Genomic DNA, 16,942 nt, shown 5'->3' on the forward strand with positions numbered 1-16,942 from the left:
TTTCTTCTTTTCTTTTCTTTCTTTCTTTTTTCTTTCTTTCTTTCTTTCTTTCTTTCTTTCTTTCTTTCTTTCTTTCTTTCTTTCTTTTTTCTTTTCTTCCTCCCTCCCTCCCTTCTTTCTTCCTTTTTCTTTCTTTCTTTCTTTCTTTCTTTCTTTTTCTTTCTTTCTTTCTTTCTTTCTTTCTTTCTTTCTTTCTTTCTTTCTTTCTCTCTCTCTCTCTCTCTCTTTCTTTCTTTCTTTCTTTCTTTCTTTCTTTCCTTTTCCTTCCTTCCTTCCTTCCTTCCTTCCTTCCTTCCTTCCTTCCTTCCTTCCTTCCTTCTTTCCTTCCTTCCTTCCTTCTTATGCTCCAGAATGTATAGACAGGGTTGAAACATTGCCTACATAGTCATCTACCTCTATCCATTTCTTGTCTGACTCTTGCTTTCCTTCTTGATGTTCTAGCTCCAGTGGCCTCCAGCCCACACTAAGCCTATTCATGTCTTGGGGACATGCTCTATCCCCTGATTTTCACAAGGTTGGCTCCTTCTTGTCATTCAGTTATTTTTAAAAAAATTAAGATTTTATTTATTCATGAGAGACACAGAGAAAGAGAGAGGGAGAGGCAGAGACACAGGCAGAGGGAGAAGCAGGCTCCATGCAGGGAGCCCGACTGGGGACTTGATCCTGGGTCTCCAGGATCCAGCCCTGGGCTGAAGATGGCGCTAAACTGCTGAGCCACCCGGATTACCCTTAAACATTTTTTTTAATTGAAGAATAGTTGACATACAATATTATATTGGTTTCAGGTCTACAACATAGTAATTCAACATTAATATACATCACAGAATGCTCATTATGATAAGTGTAGTTATCATCTGTCACCATACAGAGTTATTATCGTATTATTGACTATATTCCTTATGCTATACTTTTCATCTGGTGATTTATTTTGTAAGTGGAAGTTTGTACCTCTTTATCCCCTTTATCTATTTCATCCATCCCCCACATCCCTTCCCTCTGGTAACCACCGTTTATTCTCTGTATTTATGACAATGTTTCAGTTTGTTGGTTTGTGGGTTTTGTTTTTTAGATTCCACATATAAGTGAAATCATATGGTGTTTGTCTTTGTCTGATTTATTTTACTTAGCGTTACACCCTCCAGATCCATCCATGTTGTTGCAAATGACAAGATTTCATTCTTTCTTTATGGCTGAGTAATATTCCATCACATTCCCACACCCACACACACCCATCTTCTTTATACATTCATCTACAACATCAGTGATCATCAGGGAAATGCAAATCTAAATTACAAGGAGATATCACTTTATACCAGTCAGAATGGATAGTATCAAAAAGACAAGAAATGACGTGTTGGTGAAGACGTGGAAAAAAGGCTCTGTGGTGGAAATGTGAATTGGTGCAGATAGTACAAAAAACAGTATGGAGGTTCCTCAGAAAATTAAAAATAGCAATCCAGTAATTCCACTATGGGGTATTTATCCAAAGAAAACAAAAACACTAATTCAAAAAGATAAATGTCATTTGGTTCTTAGCTCAATTGTCACCTTGTCGTAGAAGACTTCCCTAATCAGTAACTCTCAGGTAGCCACTCACTGGTCTCTGTCACATTCCAAAATTGTTTTTCTGACCCAGCCCTGGTTGTTTCTAGTCCGTTTATTTATTCATTTATGTTCATTCCTTTAGATTGTAGATTTGATATAAGCAGGAACTAACCCCAGCACTTAAAATATCATAATTTCTCAATAAATATTTAATAAATGAACAAATGAATGTGGTATCAGTGTAATCATGAGAAAATATGACAGACTACTTGGAGCTTGGTACTTTCCTGGAAGATCCAGGGCTTTTTAGGTGCTTAACAACTAGAACGTTTAAAATTGCATAGGCATTCTTAGGTTTAAAGCACACATCTTTGGTTTGAGGAAGGGAGAAAGAAGAGGTGTTTCTGTTCTTTTTTTCTTAAATGTTCTAACTGCTTAAATTTTAAGATATATCTAATCAGTAAGAATCAAAAATATCCTGCAGCCAATAGTTTTACTGATGTTTTATCAATCCATCATTGTTCTATCTTCCACCATGGGCTGATGATATATGGAAAGATTAAGGCAGGATTCTTGGCTATCCTGTAAACACATTATTTGGCTCTGAGGCTATGGGTCAGGTTATCAGATGGTGGAGCTCAATGGTTTCCAACTCTGGCTGCACATTAGAACCTTCTGGGGGAATTTAAAGTATAAATATGTCTGGGGGCTTCTGGGTGGTTCGGTAGGTTGAGTGTCTACCTCTTGATTTTGGCAGGGTTCTCAGGGTTTTGAGATTGAGCCCCATAGGGGGGCTCTAAGGTCAGCAGGGAGTCTGCTTGGAATTCTTTCCCATTGCCCCTCCCTCAATGCATGGGCTCTTGCAGTCAATCTCTCTCTCTCTCTCTCTCTCTCTCTCTCTCTTTTATCCTGGATTCCACAACAGGATAATAATTAAAATAGAATTTCGAAGTATGGGGCCCTGCCACTAGTATTTTAAAAAGTTTGTTTTTTTCCTCTATGGCTTCCCAAGCGATTCTGCCATGCTGTCAAATTTAAGAGCCACTGACATTCAACACAATTTGGCCTGGAGGAAAGAGAAAACCTATTAAATATGCTAATACAGGTATAGAAAACATCCTCAATAAGAGAAATCCTTTGCCAACAATAGAAATGTTTAGTTTTTACCTTGAAACACATTGATTTTTACTTCATCATCTTGTTTTACAAAGTCACGAATGCTATTAGTGGTCATGAAAAGAATTTTTTTTTTTTGAGGAAAAAATATTTTTAAAATGCTGATGAAGCCAGAGAAATGCATAATGTGCAGTTTATTGAGAAAGGGACTAAGAATTTTTGTTAGCTCAACTCTCTGTCTGCAAGAAGGCAGCCTCGGGCAATGGAGACCAGGCCTCAGGCTGAGAACCTTCGGTTTGACACTTACTTGGTTATTTATCAGTTGTGACCCTGTATAAGTTACTGAGCTTTTCTTAGCCTCATCTATTTCTGCTGCAAAATGGGATGATTAAGTTCTTCCCTACTGGACTAATATGGCAAACATGGATAATATGTGTAAAGTGCTAGGCACTCTGGCTGATTTTTTTTTCACTTTATTTTCTTTCTGAATTACAAGTATACCCACCAGCAGGACTGTGCCTGGCACATAGTAAGTGGTAAAGAAGTATTTGAAATGTCGGGGCGCCTGGGTGGCACAGTCAGTTAAGCATTCAACTTTTGATTTTGACCAGGTCATGACCTCAGGGTTGTGATTTTGAGCCCCATGTCTGGCTCTGCACTCAGCAAGGGAGTATGCTAGAGATTCTCTCTCTGTGCCCATCCACCCATTCTTGGATGTGTGCTTTCTCTCTTTCAAATAAATAAATAAATAAATAAATCTTAAAAAGGGAGTATTTGAAATGTCTATTATTTAAAAAATTTTTTTTTGATATGGGAAAATTTTACTTCAGGCTCTAAAGGTATTATGTTTTTTTAAAAATTAGTTTCAGAGGTTGAATTTAGTGATTCATCAGTTGCATATAACACCCAGTGTTCATTATATCAAGTGCCCTCCTTAATGCCCATCAGCCAATTATCCCTTCCCCCCACCCGTTCCTCTCCAGCAACCCTCAGTTTGTTTCCTAGAGTTCAGCATCTCTTATGGTTTGTCTCCCTCTCAATTTTCCTCTAATTTTATTTTTTCTTTCCTGCCCCTATGCTCATATGTTTTGTTTCTATTTTTATTTATTTATTTATTCAAATATTTTATTTATTTATTTGAGAAAGAGCATGAGTAGGGGGAGGAGCAGAGGCAGAGGGAGAAACAGGTTCCTCAATGAACAGTAAGCCCAAATGGGGCTCAATCCCAGAACCCAGAGATCATGACTTGAGCTGAAGGCAGACACTTAACTAACTGAGCCACACAGGCATTTCTGGTTTGTTTCTTAAATTCCACATATGAATGAAGTCATATGGTATTTGTCTTTCTCTGATTGACTTATTTTGCTTATTAGCATAATACCCTTTGGTTCTATCCACATCATTGTAAATGGCAAAATTTCATTCTTTTTGATGGTTGAGTAATATTCCATTGTATATATACACCACATCTTCTTTATCCATTCATCTGTTAACGAACATCTGGGCTCCTTCCATATTTTGGCTGTTGTAGACTATGAAGTCCTAAAGGTATTATCTTAAACATCTTATTCTAACTTTTTCCTTCCCCTCATTTTATAGGAGGGTATGGATCACTTTTGTGTGTCCGGAACAGGTAATTAAGTTAGAAAAACTGTAGGATGAAACTCTGATGAATATGTTGGTGGCTCCCAAAATGATTATCAATCAGCATTTTCAGTTTCACCTGCTGAAGGGTACTCTGTCATTCCACTGAGGATGGTTTTCCCATCCTGTCTATCCTGTGAAGCCTGGACCCATGAACTTGCTACAGGTGATCAGCATCCTACTGCAACCCCTATGAGGGTGAATGTGCTATGTAAAATGGCTCATCCCTGTTTCTTGTCTTAGAACTCTAGACCTCACTCGTCTGAAACTCAGAAAAAGGATTTTATTGAATCTCTAACATCTTGCTACACATATTAGCCACTCAGAATGCTTCAGCCATGTTTTTAAGATCTCTCTCAGTATCCCAAACATGCAAATCTTTGGGAAGAGTCATTTGGTTACTCTTTCTTTCCCTATCTGGTCTTTGTTTATTCATGGAAGTGTTCATATGGGATATTTTCTTTATTCTGATCATATTTTAGGATAAACCAAGTAACAGATTTATAGGACATTTTTATTGATGTTGACAGAAAAAGCAAAGATAAAAGCATCGTGAATTTGGTACCCCTTAGGAAAGATATTTTTGTTAAGGCTTTTTTATCAGCTAGACATGTAGTAAACATAGGAAAATCTTATACACAAATTTCAAGCACAAATTTTATCATTAACAAATGAAGTAAAATTTTAAAAAAGGATGTCTATAAGGTGTTTTTCAAAGGCCTTAAAAGCTAGGGTATTGTTTGATCTTTAAAAGTTAGGGTATTATTGGAAACATTAGATGTAATGGGGAAAAACCCAACAGTGCTCCCTTGATCCTGCCTCCCTGCTGGCTTCTGTCACAGAACAATCCTTCCCCCAAGTGCCAAAGTTCTTGAAAATATATTCCTTATTTGAAGCTTCCATTTCCTCACCTTCCATTAACCACTACAATTTGGCTTTCTTCCTTACATTCCACCATAAATACTTCAGCAATGTCACCAGTGGCCTCTTAATTATCAAATTCAATGGATTTTTAAGATATCTTCCTTACTTAACCTTTGTGGCATTGAATCCTGCCTTCCTGAATCCGCTCAGCTTCCAGACTTACACTCTTCCTGCCTTTCTGACCTCTGTAGGGTCTCCTCACCTACTCCAGGTTCTTCTGGGAGTTGACCTTGAAAAGGTTCTCTTTCCCCAAGCTGCTCTCCAGGGGACTTTCATTTACTGCCTTGACTTGAATTGTCACCTACGACATAATGGTAGCTTCCCAATCATCACTTCCAGCCTTGACTTCTTTTCTTAGAGTTTCAGAACTGCATTTCCAGTTCTACAGGTGACATTCACTTAGATATCCCACAAACAACTCAAAGTAAGGCATCCTAAATGGATCTCTATCATCTACTCTGAGCCCCCTTCTCCTTCTGTCTTCCCTCCCTTACTTCAGAGCATGGTATTTCACCCAATTCTTTGAGCCAGGAACCTGAAAGTCAGTCTTGCCTTTTCACTCAATTTCATTTCTCATATCTGATTAACTACAAATTACTGGCAAGTCTATCTTTTAAATATATCTTTTTAACATTCTTCTCCCTAGCTCTACTCCTACCTCCTAAGTTCAGATTCAAACCACTAATTGCTTGGACAACTCTAGTTATAAACTGGTTTTCCTCAGTCTAAATGTTGCAGCTCTCTGCTATACTACCCACTCCTTCCAAGCATAAGTATCTTTGTCAGAGTGATCTAAAAAATGAAAACTGTATCTCATTTTGTATCTCATTTCATGCTCAAGAAATTTCTGAGGTCCCTTGCTACATTTAAGATAAAGCGTGACTTACTAGATTCTTGAGCATTTGCCCTCAAGGTAGTCTCATACAGGGCCATTTCCTGATATATATCCTACCTTCCATTTCTGAGTAAGCTGTGTTCCTTCATATCTCTTAGCCTGCCTACATTCTTGCTTCCTCTTCTACCATCTGGACAACTTCTACTCATCTTTCAAGATCCAGCTTAATAGTAATTTCTTCTATTGAATCTTCCATGGCTCAGAGAGATTTAGATATTCTCCTATACTCCCAGAACAAAAAGGTAAGACAACTATGGTTATGAAAATGCCCTCGGAATTGGGCACAACTGAGTTCTCATCTTGGCTCTACAACTTCACAACTATGAGCTATTGGACAAGACACCTAATCTCTCTAAACCTGTAAAATGTTGACAATGACAATCCTTAGCCCACTATTTTTGTAAATATTGGAGGAGATAATCAATGAAAAACACTTAGCATGGTAACTGGAATATCAAAGTAAGCACCCAATAAATGATATCTATTATTACATTTTCATGGCATTTGATCTTACAGCAAACAATTGCCCACTATATATGACTTATTATAATTACTTGATTATATGTCTGCCTTTCTCAAAGGCCTGTGAGCTATTTTATTTTATTTTTTTAAGGTTTTATTTATTTATTCATGAGAGACACACAGAGAGAGAGAGAGAGACAGAGACAGAGACACAGGCAGAGGGAGAAGCAGGCTCCACTCAGGGAGCCCGATGGGGGACTCGATCCCGGGCCTCCAGGACCACACCCTGGACTGAAGGCAGGCGCTAAACCTCCAAGCCATCCAGGGATCTCCCTTGTGAGCTATTTTAGGGGTTGTGTTTTAGGGGTAGTGTTTCCTTTGATCCCTAAGTCTGTGGCATATAGTAGGTAATCAAGGAATTTGTAATCAATGAATAGAACAACAAATGAATGTAATATCAAGGGTAGCAAGCCTGTTTATACCCCTTGGCATGTAATTTGTGTAGAAATCTCAGACTAGTTGCTGAACAATGAAATATTAGTCCTAAAACATCCTCATGAAGCAAGTAGATGATGAGCTCTTTTATAATTTGATTTTAGGTGTGGATCTGGGGAAAAGGGAAATTAATAAGTATGGTTTCATACAGTGAATCAGTAGATGTAGGCATTGAACTAGGTTTTCTCTTTTGATTCTGTGTCACTATGGACTGAAACATATTCTCTTTTTGGGATTCATCCTACATCCCGAGGCATTTCAGTATCTCAGAGCTACTTCTAGGCTTCATTCATTATACTGTACAAATATACCTGATGTTATGGCCTCAACTGTGTGCCCCCCAAATTCATGTTGAAGCCCTGACCCCCAAAGGGATAATATTTGGAAGCAGGGCCTTTAAGGAAGTATTTAGGTTAAGTAAGATCATAAGGATGGGGGTCCTAATCCAGTAACACTGGTGCCTTTATAAGAAGGGGAAGAGACACCAGTGAGAAGAAGCCATTAGTAAGCTGAGGAGAGTTCTCACCAACTCTTCTGGCCCTTGATCTTGGATGTCTATCCTCCAGAACTGTGAGAAAATAAAATCCTTTTGTTTCAGTCACCCAGTCTGTGGTATTTTGTTATGGCAGCCAAGCTGACTCACATACCTGTGTTATGTAACTTTTGCGGTAATCATAAAAATATATAAATTGATATTGTCGATTAAGGGTTTACTATGTTGCCAGACACTGACACAATGCTAAATTCTCAATATGCGTTACCGCCTTAAATCCTTTTGATAAATTTAAGAAGCAGATCCTATTATTATCATCATTTTACAAATGAGGAAACAGAAGATCAGAATAGTTAGGCAACTTTCCCAAAGAAACAGATGTAAAAAGTATCAGATCTGGAATTCAGGCTGCTTATCTTCAGAGCCTATGTACTCAACCACTATGCTAGGTAGTAAAATGGAATTATCTGACATGAGCAAGACTATTAGTGGTTAATTAAAAACTTAATTAAAGTGAGAAGAGCAATAAAAATATAATACATTATTAAAAATGTCATTTTAATGTAAAGTGCAGAAATGCACATTCATTTGCCAATATTTTACCCGGGGGCAAAAGAAGCAGCAAAGCAATGCTCATTTCTTTGATATGGGTTATTGGAATTCTGCATTATCTTTCTTCCATAAACCATACTCTGAAATGCATCATTGACAATCTCTAGTTTTAGTTCCTTCAAAGTGAAATGGATCCTTAAAGACCCTTGCTAAGCAATTTGTGTGAATATCTGCCTACCTCTGTCTTCCTGTGCCCAATCTTGTAAAGTTGCCATCTCCACACCTAATTCAAAAGAGTTTTTTAAAAGCCACACTCTCTTTATTATAACTCTCTAATACACTCACTTTAGTTTTTTTTTTTTAAAGCAACAACCCATTTTTTATTGTGCTTCTATTTCACGAGTTTTATATACTATTAAGTCGCATAAATACAATAATCTCAATTGGCATAAATAGGTTGGGTAGCAAATACAACAGACTCTTAGCAATTCACCACTGGTGTGGAGGGAGGAGGAGGTGAGTGGCATCCTTTTAGCCCTGAGTTGCCAGTAGGTTCTGGAACCACTCCGTGTATGTTAGAAGAGTCTTGGTTACTCTGGCTACTTGGTTAAATGAAGTAGATTAAGAGAACTTCTGCTAGAGTGCTATGTACCCCAACTCCTCCCCACGGGTACTTTTAGAAAATGGTATCCCATTCATTTAAACTTTGTATTCTGGGTTTTAATCTCAGTGTTTTCACAGAGAGACTTGTGTTCTTGGGCAAAGCGATTATTATTTCATGATTTTTTCCATAGGTCAGTGGAAATTAGACTCATTTTCTAACTATGATTAGAGCAAAAATGATGAGTATTTCATGAACAGAACGGGATAGTTTAGAGTTAGCAATTGGTTAGTGTGGAAAGTACTAGCATGTAGCAACGGAATATAATCTTTAGGCATTGGTTTATTATCACTTTCTTTTGTGAATTTAAATAAAATACTATATCCCTGAGGCCTAGGAGAAGTGCTCATGGTGAAAGGAAAATGGGAAGCAAGATGTCTGTCCTTCTTTTTTTAAAAATAGATTTTATTTATTTATTTGGCAGAGAGAAAGAGCACAAGCAGTGGGATTGGGAGAGGGAGAAGCAGGCATCCTGCTGAGCAGGGAGCCCAAGGCTGAGGTCAGCCCAGGACCCTGGGATCATGACCTGAGCCAAAGACAGATGCTTAACCAACTGAGTAACTCAAGCACCCCTATGTCTGTTCTTCTTTAAGAGTCTTTTTCAAATGATTATTATTCTCTGCTATTTTTATTCCTGATCCTTAAAGACTGTTTTTATTTTAGGATAGACATAATCAATTTAAGATATTCAGAGCTAAACAAATCAAGGCTATCAGAAGATATCCTCAAGTTATCCTGGTCCTCAGGAAGCCCAACTGAACTGTCTGCTGATGTAAAACAATCTGCTCAATGAACCTAACAGAGGAAGAATGGAGCTAGCAGGATATGGTAATAACCAACAACCTCAGAGCTGAGCCATGGTGCAGTTTATTTAGTTGTATGACAAAAGGAGATATGACCCATAGAAAATACTGCAGTTTCAGAAAAATTTCATGCTGAGTCCAGGCTTGCCTTAACACAGCCAGAGAATGGCTGAGCATGAGCTACCCAGGCAAGGGGAAAATATACCTTCTCAATGTATACAAGGAGCAAGATGTTGGGTAGATTTGTAAACATGGGTACTGTTCCTAAGAGTGTCTCAAACTCACTGAGTAACCTTAGATAAGCCATGTATGAATATATTACTCATTCTAAAATTGTGACTACAAATAAATTTGGCATAAAAACACCTTAAGAATTATAAGGATATGTGAGCAAAATGAAGATTTTTTTTTAAACTCTGAAGATCTAACTAGATAATTATTAGTAATGAAATGTGGAGATATATACATATATAAGGTTATATAATATATATGAGGTTATATTATATATATTATATAAGGTTTCTAATATATGTTATACATATAAAGTTTATATTATATATATAAGGTTTCCATCTATATAACATGCAACATATTCTGGTAAATGTCATGTTGTGTGTATCATCAGGAATGAGTGCATACATTTTAAATAAGGTAATATATTTTAAAAATATACAGTTACAATGTTATTTTTGGGCTTGTAATGTCTGACCTGAAAATCAAAGATAATTTGTGATTTTATAAACATAAACAGTGAGCATGTAAAGATGCAGGGAAATTGTTTTGCTTTTGTGTTTTCAGGTTTTTTTCTTCCTCCTTCACATTTAATTATGAACAACTTTATTTTTTTGCAGAAAACTAGTGACCTTTTTGAGCCTGTAAGCCACATTTCAATATGGAAATAGTTGTGAATTTAAAAATGGAATTGCCCTTTTCAATATGCTGGTTGTAGAGAAAGGTCTCATTAAATATAAACCCAGATGTGTCTCATCTGGTACCTAAGCCATGGCTGATACACAGTAGGTGCTCAATGAATAGTAGGTGCTGAAAGAATGAATCACATCTTCTACAATAAGTTCTGGGAACTGTTTAAATCACTCCCAAAGGAAAATAAGTCAATGGAGACAAAGTTACTTTGCCCAAGAAGACAATATACCAGAATGGGAAATACATCAACAAAACAAATGACTTACTATTCATGGCAGTTATCTATAATCACATCAGAGTGTCAGAAAAATACCTGATTAAATGGTTTCATCTTCCCTTAGGACGAAAAACATCTTTTAATTAAGAGCATGGTTAAACCTGAGTCACTTTCTTTTCTGGTTTTATCTGAACTGTTGACTGAGTTAATGTTATTTTCTTCCTTGAGGAAAGAAGAAAAAGGAGCAAAACACATTTTATTATTTCCTCAGTGGCTCTCATCACCCCCTAGGATGGACTTTACAGTCCCAGGGAAATGCAAGACATGACTAACACATATTTAGGCAGCTCTCAATTATTCAGGAGCTCATTATCCAGAATGGGCTGTTTATAATTCCTTTTATTCCCCCTGCCCCCCCATCGTTTCTCCCACAGATTTTAGTTAGGAAGATAAATGTGAGGAGGTTAAACTTATATCAAATATAGTTCCTTATTGGTTAGCAGCTTTGATCAAATGTTTGGTGTAATTAATTTCTACAATGAGATTTGGAGATTTTCCGTAGATTTCAGTTATCCCTAGCAACTACTCAGATTCTTTTACAAATAATAGCAATGAGCCACATTCCCCTTATGTTGAAACCAGTTTAAACTGAGTGACACTGAATTATGAGTTTGTTTGTTTGTTTTTTTTAACTCCAAAGGTCTAACTAAATAATTGTTAAGTGATGAAATGTGGGCTGGGATATTGATGGTTTCCATCTGTAGACACACAATGTATTTCGGCAACACAAACAACCACAGTCAGAGGTTTAAGATTCTGATCTTCTTTAGCAAACTTGAGTTGTACGCATGCTTAGTGGCGTGCCCTTAGCTCAGAAAATTAAAATAAATGAGAATCCATTTCTTATAGGAGATTCTGGTCTGGAAGAGCTCAGAAACCAAATCAATAAAGATAAAACAGTGTGCTAAGTACAATGGTAGAGACTACAGGGAGCATGTTACATGCTTAGAACTGATTCCCTAACCAGCCTGAGAAGGTGAGGGAAGGCTTCCAATGTGGCAGGCACCTGGACTAGTATCAAAGGATGCTAGAGCTTTTCCAGAAGACACTACCATCTTCCAGGGAAAGAATAGCATATGAGCAAGGTCATGGAATCAGAAATATTATGGCATATCCATAAAATCAGGAGTTTATTCCTACTCATAGTCTGACTGGAAGCAAGTTTCATAAAAAACTTGGATCATCATTTCTCATTTGTCCATACTGCTATGTGTATGGCTTATAGCAGTGAATGAGAGGTAGGCTCCTGCTCCGTAAGAGCTTACATCTAGGGGCGCCTGGGTGGCTCAGTGATTAAGTGTCTGCCTTTGGCTCAGGCTGTGATCCTGGGGTCCTGGGATTGAGTTGCACATCAGGCTCCCTGCAGGAAGCCTGCTTCTCCCTCTGCCTATGTCTCTGCCTCTCTCTACGTGTCTCTCATGAATGAATAAATGAAATCTTTAAAAAAAATTAAATAATTTTTAAAAAAGGAGCTTACATCTAGTGGAAGCAAACAAATAACTCTTCACAGTGGTAGATTCAGTGAAGAAAACAAAAGAAAGTAATGGGATGGAAAGTCAGGGGATGCAGGGAGAGCAGGCATCTTTAGGCAGTGAGTCAGCAAGAACTTCTCTGAGGAGGCAACACTGAACCATGAAGACCCAGGGATTTCCCAAGCAGAGGGATCAGCATTTGCACAGGCTTTGAGGTAGGGATAAACCTGGCTATGGAAGGCCCTGAGAGGTGATTGCTGGTCTGCAGAATAGTGAGAAGAGGTGAGAATGGTGGGAGAGACTGCACAGGGCACCTGAGGTCAGTCCTGCAAGACCCTGCAGCCCAGGGCAGGGGTTAGATTCCACAGGAAGCGTGTGCCAGGAAGAGAGAGATGTGAGCTGATGTGTGCTCTACAAAGGTCACAACTGCTGCTATGTGGGGAATAAATTATGGGGATGAGGCAGAATAGAAGCTCAAGGCCCTTGTATGAGCCTAGAAATGATGGTAGCTTCAACATTCTGTAAAGTGGAAACAAATAGATCCCCATAAGATGACTATAAAGTTCCTAGAACTACTGTAGAAAAGAGTTCTGTAATACATGATATGAGAGTTCTATCTATATTATAGAGTAGATACAAGCATCAGATGATGTTGCAGAAGGCAAATCTTAAAGTTTCTTACAACTTTAAATTGCTCTGAATACATCACCATTCTTATGCATAGTAAAAGCATTCTCTCTTAGGTTATAATAACAACTAGTTGAAGGATTCTTAAACTAAAATGTAGTAAAGTCAAATGTACAGCAGAAAACTAAAAAAGACTCAGAGAGAAAACCTTAAATTAATAGCTAAGCACTCTCTTCAAATACTCTGCCAAGGTCAACAGAAATTTTTCAATATGAAATTGAACTTCAACTTGAACGTCACTCCCAGCCAGCAAGACAAATATTGGGAAAATTACTTATGTGAAGTGGGTTTTACTCAAGAGTTACCCAGAAAAAGTAGATGGAAAGAGCCACTTAGGATGGATAATTTGGAAAGATGGCCACCACATAAAAATAATGGGTTATAACTAAGCACTCTAGGCATGGAGTCTTCTCAGAGGTTTAGATAATCAAAATGAAACAAGGCATACTTGCACACTGTCCTTGTCTTTAATCAATCTTAAATAATTAAATGGATTGTCCTGGAATTCTCAATAATGTGAGTAGACACTGGGAGTAAGTGCAATCAAAAACTTTTTTTCTTTCTTTTTTTATTTATTTAAACTCAATTTGCCAACATATAGTATAACACCCAGTGCTCATCCCATCAAATGCCCTCCTCGGTGCCCGTCACCCAGTTACCCCATCCCCCACATCGATCTTCCCTTCCGCAACTCTTTGTTTGTCCCAGAGTTAGGAATCTCTCATGGTTTGTCTCCCTCTCTAATTTTCCCCCCTAAGTTCCCCTCCTATCCCTTATAATCCCTTTCACTATTTCTTATATTCCACTTATGAGTGAAACCATATGATGATTGTCCTCCGATTGAAACTTCTTGACATCTTATACCAACATGCTATTTGGAAACGGTGGATTTTTCTTTCTTTCTTTTTTTCCCCCTCTAAAGATTTTATTTATTTATTCATGAAAGACAGAAAGAGGCAGAGGCATAGGCAGAGGGAGAAGCAGGCTCCCTGTAGGGAGCCTGATGCGGGACTCGATCCTAGGACCCCAAGATCACGACCTGAGCTGAAGGCAGACACTTAGCCACTGAGCCACTCAGGTGCCCTGGAAAGGGTGGACTTTTCTAATGTCATTTAAGCACCATTTACATCGATGTGGATGGAACTGGAGGGTATTATGCTGAGTAAAATAAGTCAATCAGATAAAGGCAATTATCATATGGTCTCACTCATATGTGGAATTTAAGAACAAAACAGGGGATCATAGGAGAAGGGAGGAAAAATAAAATAAGATGAAATCAGAGAGGAAGACAAACCGTAAGAGACTCTTAAGTATAGGAAACAAAATGAGGTTTACTGGAGGGAAGACAGTTGGGGGACGGGGTACTTGGGTGATGTAATGATCACTGGGTATTTTATGAAACTGATGAATCACTGAACTCTACATCTGAAACTAATGATACACTATATGTTAACTAATAGATTTTAAATAAAATAATAAAAAAGGAAAAAAAGTACAATGTTAATTATTAAGGAATTTTGGTCTGAAGAAAAAAGACAATTTCTTAATGATCTGAGATTTACACAATTAATTCAAACACTGAAACAGGCTTAAAATTTGGTTCCAAGTTTGAGAAGTTCTTGGTCTTGAATGGTTTAAATTTACAGATCTTCTATTTAAGAATATTAACTTTTTTCAGCAGCTAAATGACACTCATTTTTGAGAGGAAATAGAAATGGAATAACACAAATTGAAGTGGGATGCATTTATTAACCCTATGGTTTAAAATGAAATGATTTCAGTATCAGGACCTTGCAGATATTTTGGTCTTTATTTGTCAAGCTGGCCTCAGATTTTCAATTCCCTCTGAGAGCAGATGGTCGAAAATCATACAATACAGTAAAAGTGCCCAGGCTGAGGGGGGAGCAAAAAGTTTTTGGCTCCCAGCTCTGAGCTTGAACCACTAGATTCCACTTTTAGCTTTGAAAATTATTAAATAACATTTTTAGACACGGAGGCTTTGATTTATGGTGGAATGGTGGCTTTATAGCACAGCTTCATCCACAGCAGCTGCTCAGAATAAACGGATATAGGTCCATCATCTGACCCCAAGTATTGTGCATAGTAATTGGAAGAAGGGTACTAGATAAATCTCAATAACATGTTCAAACTAAACACATAATCCTGAACAGCACTGGAGAATATTGAAATACTGGGTCACTAGGAAGCGGCAGTCCATTTTTATACAGCTCTTCTATATTCAATTTTGTGCTGAGCTGAGAACATTCAGCTTGACTTACCCTCTATATCATTTAGTCACTGCGGTTTTACGTGTTCTGATCTGGCACCTTTTCTTCATTTATCTGTAATTTTATATTCTGAAATTGTCAAGTGGCTTTAAAAAAGAAGAGCTCCAGACAGAGCCAGAGACGGTCAGATTTTCTAGGGGCCATAAAATTCACCAATTGAGTACTTTCAAATCAAATCTATGGACTGAATTCTGGAAGAGGGTAAATGAAAAGGAATAGGATCAGAATTGGAGCACCATGTCAAATGCATTTTGAAACCTTCTTGTTCATGTCCTCGTTGGGGAACTCAGGCATGAGGCAGTGTGCAGCTGGCTAGAGACGCTACTGGCAGGAAGGTGTCTGGTTTTAATTCAGCCTCAGGAAAGGATGTCGGCCGGCCTGGCTGTTCAGCTCGAAAACATTCTGTGCTCAAGCTGTCCTGCGTGCAAGTGTCTCTGTGTGACTGGCATTTTATTCTTTGTTCCTAGGGTCAGTGCTAGGGGGAGCTGAAAAGGGTCTCTCTCAATTAGAGACCGCTGCCTTCATTGAATGTAGGCAACATTTCTACAACAAGGACTACAGAACAGGGAAGTGAAGAAAACGCTGTGTTATCTTTGCTTTGCAGGCTGAGGATGAAGCTCACCTTGTTCTTCCTGAGTTTCTGACGCCAAGGTCTTGATTGGCTTCTACTCGGAAAGCAACGAGCTCAGATGCGACTGAGCCACAAGCCAAGCAGGTGCTGGATACTTTCCAGCAGTTTGTGTACTTGCTCACTGGGGCAGAGGGAATCACCACCGAGCTCAGCAATCCAACTACTTATAACTGGCTGCTGAGGTATTACCTGGCTTCTTACTCTTGCCTGCCCGGCAGGTAGCATTGGCAGCTACGCTTAAAAGGGAATGTGTCAGCCAAGCCCTACACTTGGCTTTCCAAGTGACCCACTAGGAAATGAGGCTACAAAGTTGGGTTGGGATTAGAATATATTATTTCGTGATTGTGGACTTTACTGATTCTGAATGATTTCCCGAGAAAGGAGGTATTGACTCTAGCTACCATTTAATATCTCCTAAACAAAGAGATAGGCAATGTTCACCTCCTTCCAGGGAGGTGAGGTAACACAGCTGAACCTAAAGGATTGGTAGGAAGCCAAAGGCCAATGGAAATTAGCTTCTCTTCATAAATCTTCATTTTCCAGGGCAGTAAAAACAATAATACCTCTGTGTGCAAACTCATTCTTTGTTTCCATAATTAGAAAACTAAGCTGTATAACCACTGGCGACAAAAGAGAGTATTAATTATAAATATCACACAGCAAGTGATGGCAGAGTATATGGCCCGCCCACGAGAGCTATTAACGCTCACACATGCTATTTTAGACAATTCATTTTTAGTCTAACGTTAGTTTATAAGTACCAAGCATGGAAACAGGAGCATTTCTGATATCCTGTGCTAAAGAAAAGAGAATGAGGAGAAAAAAGGCCAGCTTTATTTCAGATGTCTGGAATAATATTATTTTTAGTAGAGAAGAAGGCTTCAAATGGAAGTTCAGTACCGGAGTCTTCTTGGGGAGAAGTAACAAATTACATGCTCAGTAATAAATCAGTGGATATATTAGATACCAAAAGATTGTACCAGCCAACTGTTTTGAAGAGCTATATGTATATTTTTTTTGTCTTAAGATCAGGCAGAAAGTCATGTGTTACTACTTCCTTTTTCTACTTCCAC

The 16,942-nt window shown here is 38.1% G+C and overlaps 1 protein-coding gene across 2 annotated transcripts in view; it reads right to left on the reverse strand.

Annotated features, from left to right (window-relative positions):
• KCNB2 (potassium voltage-gated channel subfamily B member 2) overlaps positions 1-16,942 on the reverse strand; it is a 384,754-nt gene that overhangs the window by 133,516 nt on the left and 234,296 nt on the right. The gene's annotated exons all lie outside the window — the stretch shown is intronic.

Source organism: Canis lupus, chromosome 28 (genome assembly GCF_048164855.1).
Source record: "Canis lupus baileyi chromosome 28, mCanLup2.hap1, whole genome shotgun sequence".
Lineage (NCBI taxonomy): Eukaryota > Metazoa > Chordata > Mammalia > Carnivora > Canidae > Canis > Canis lupus.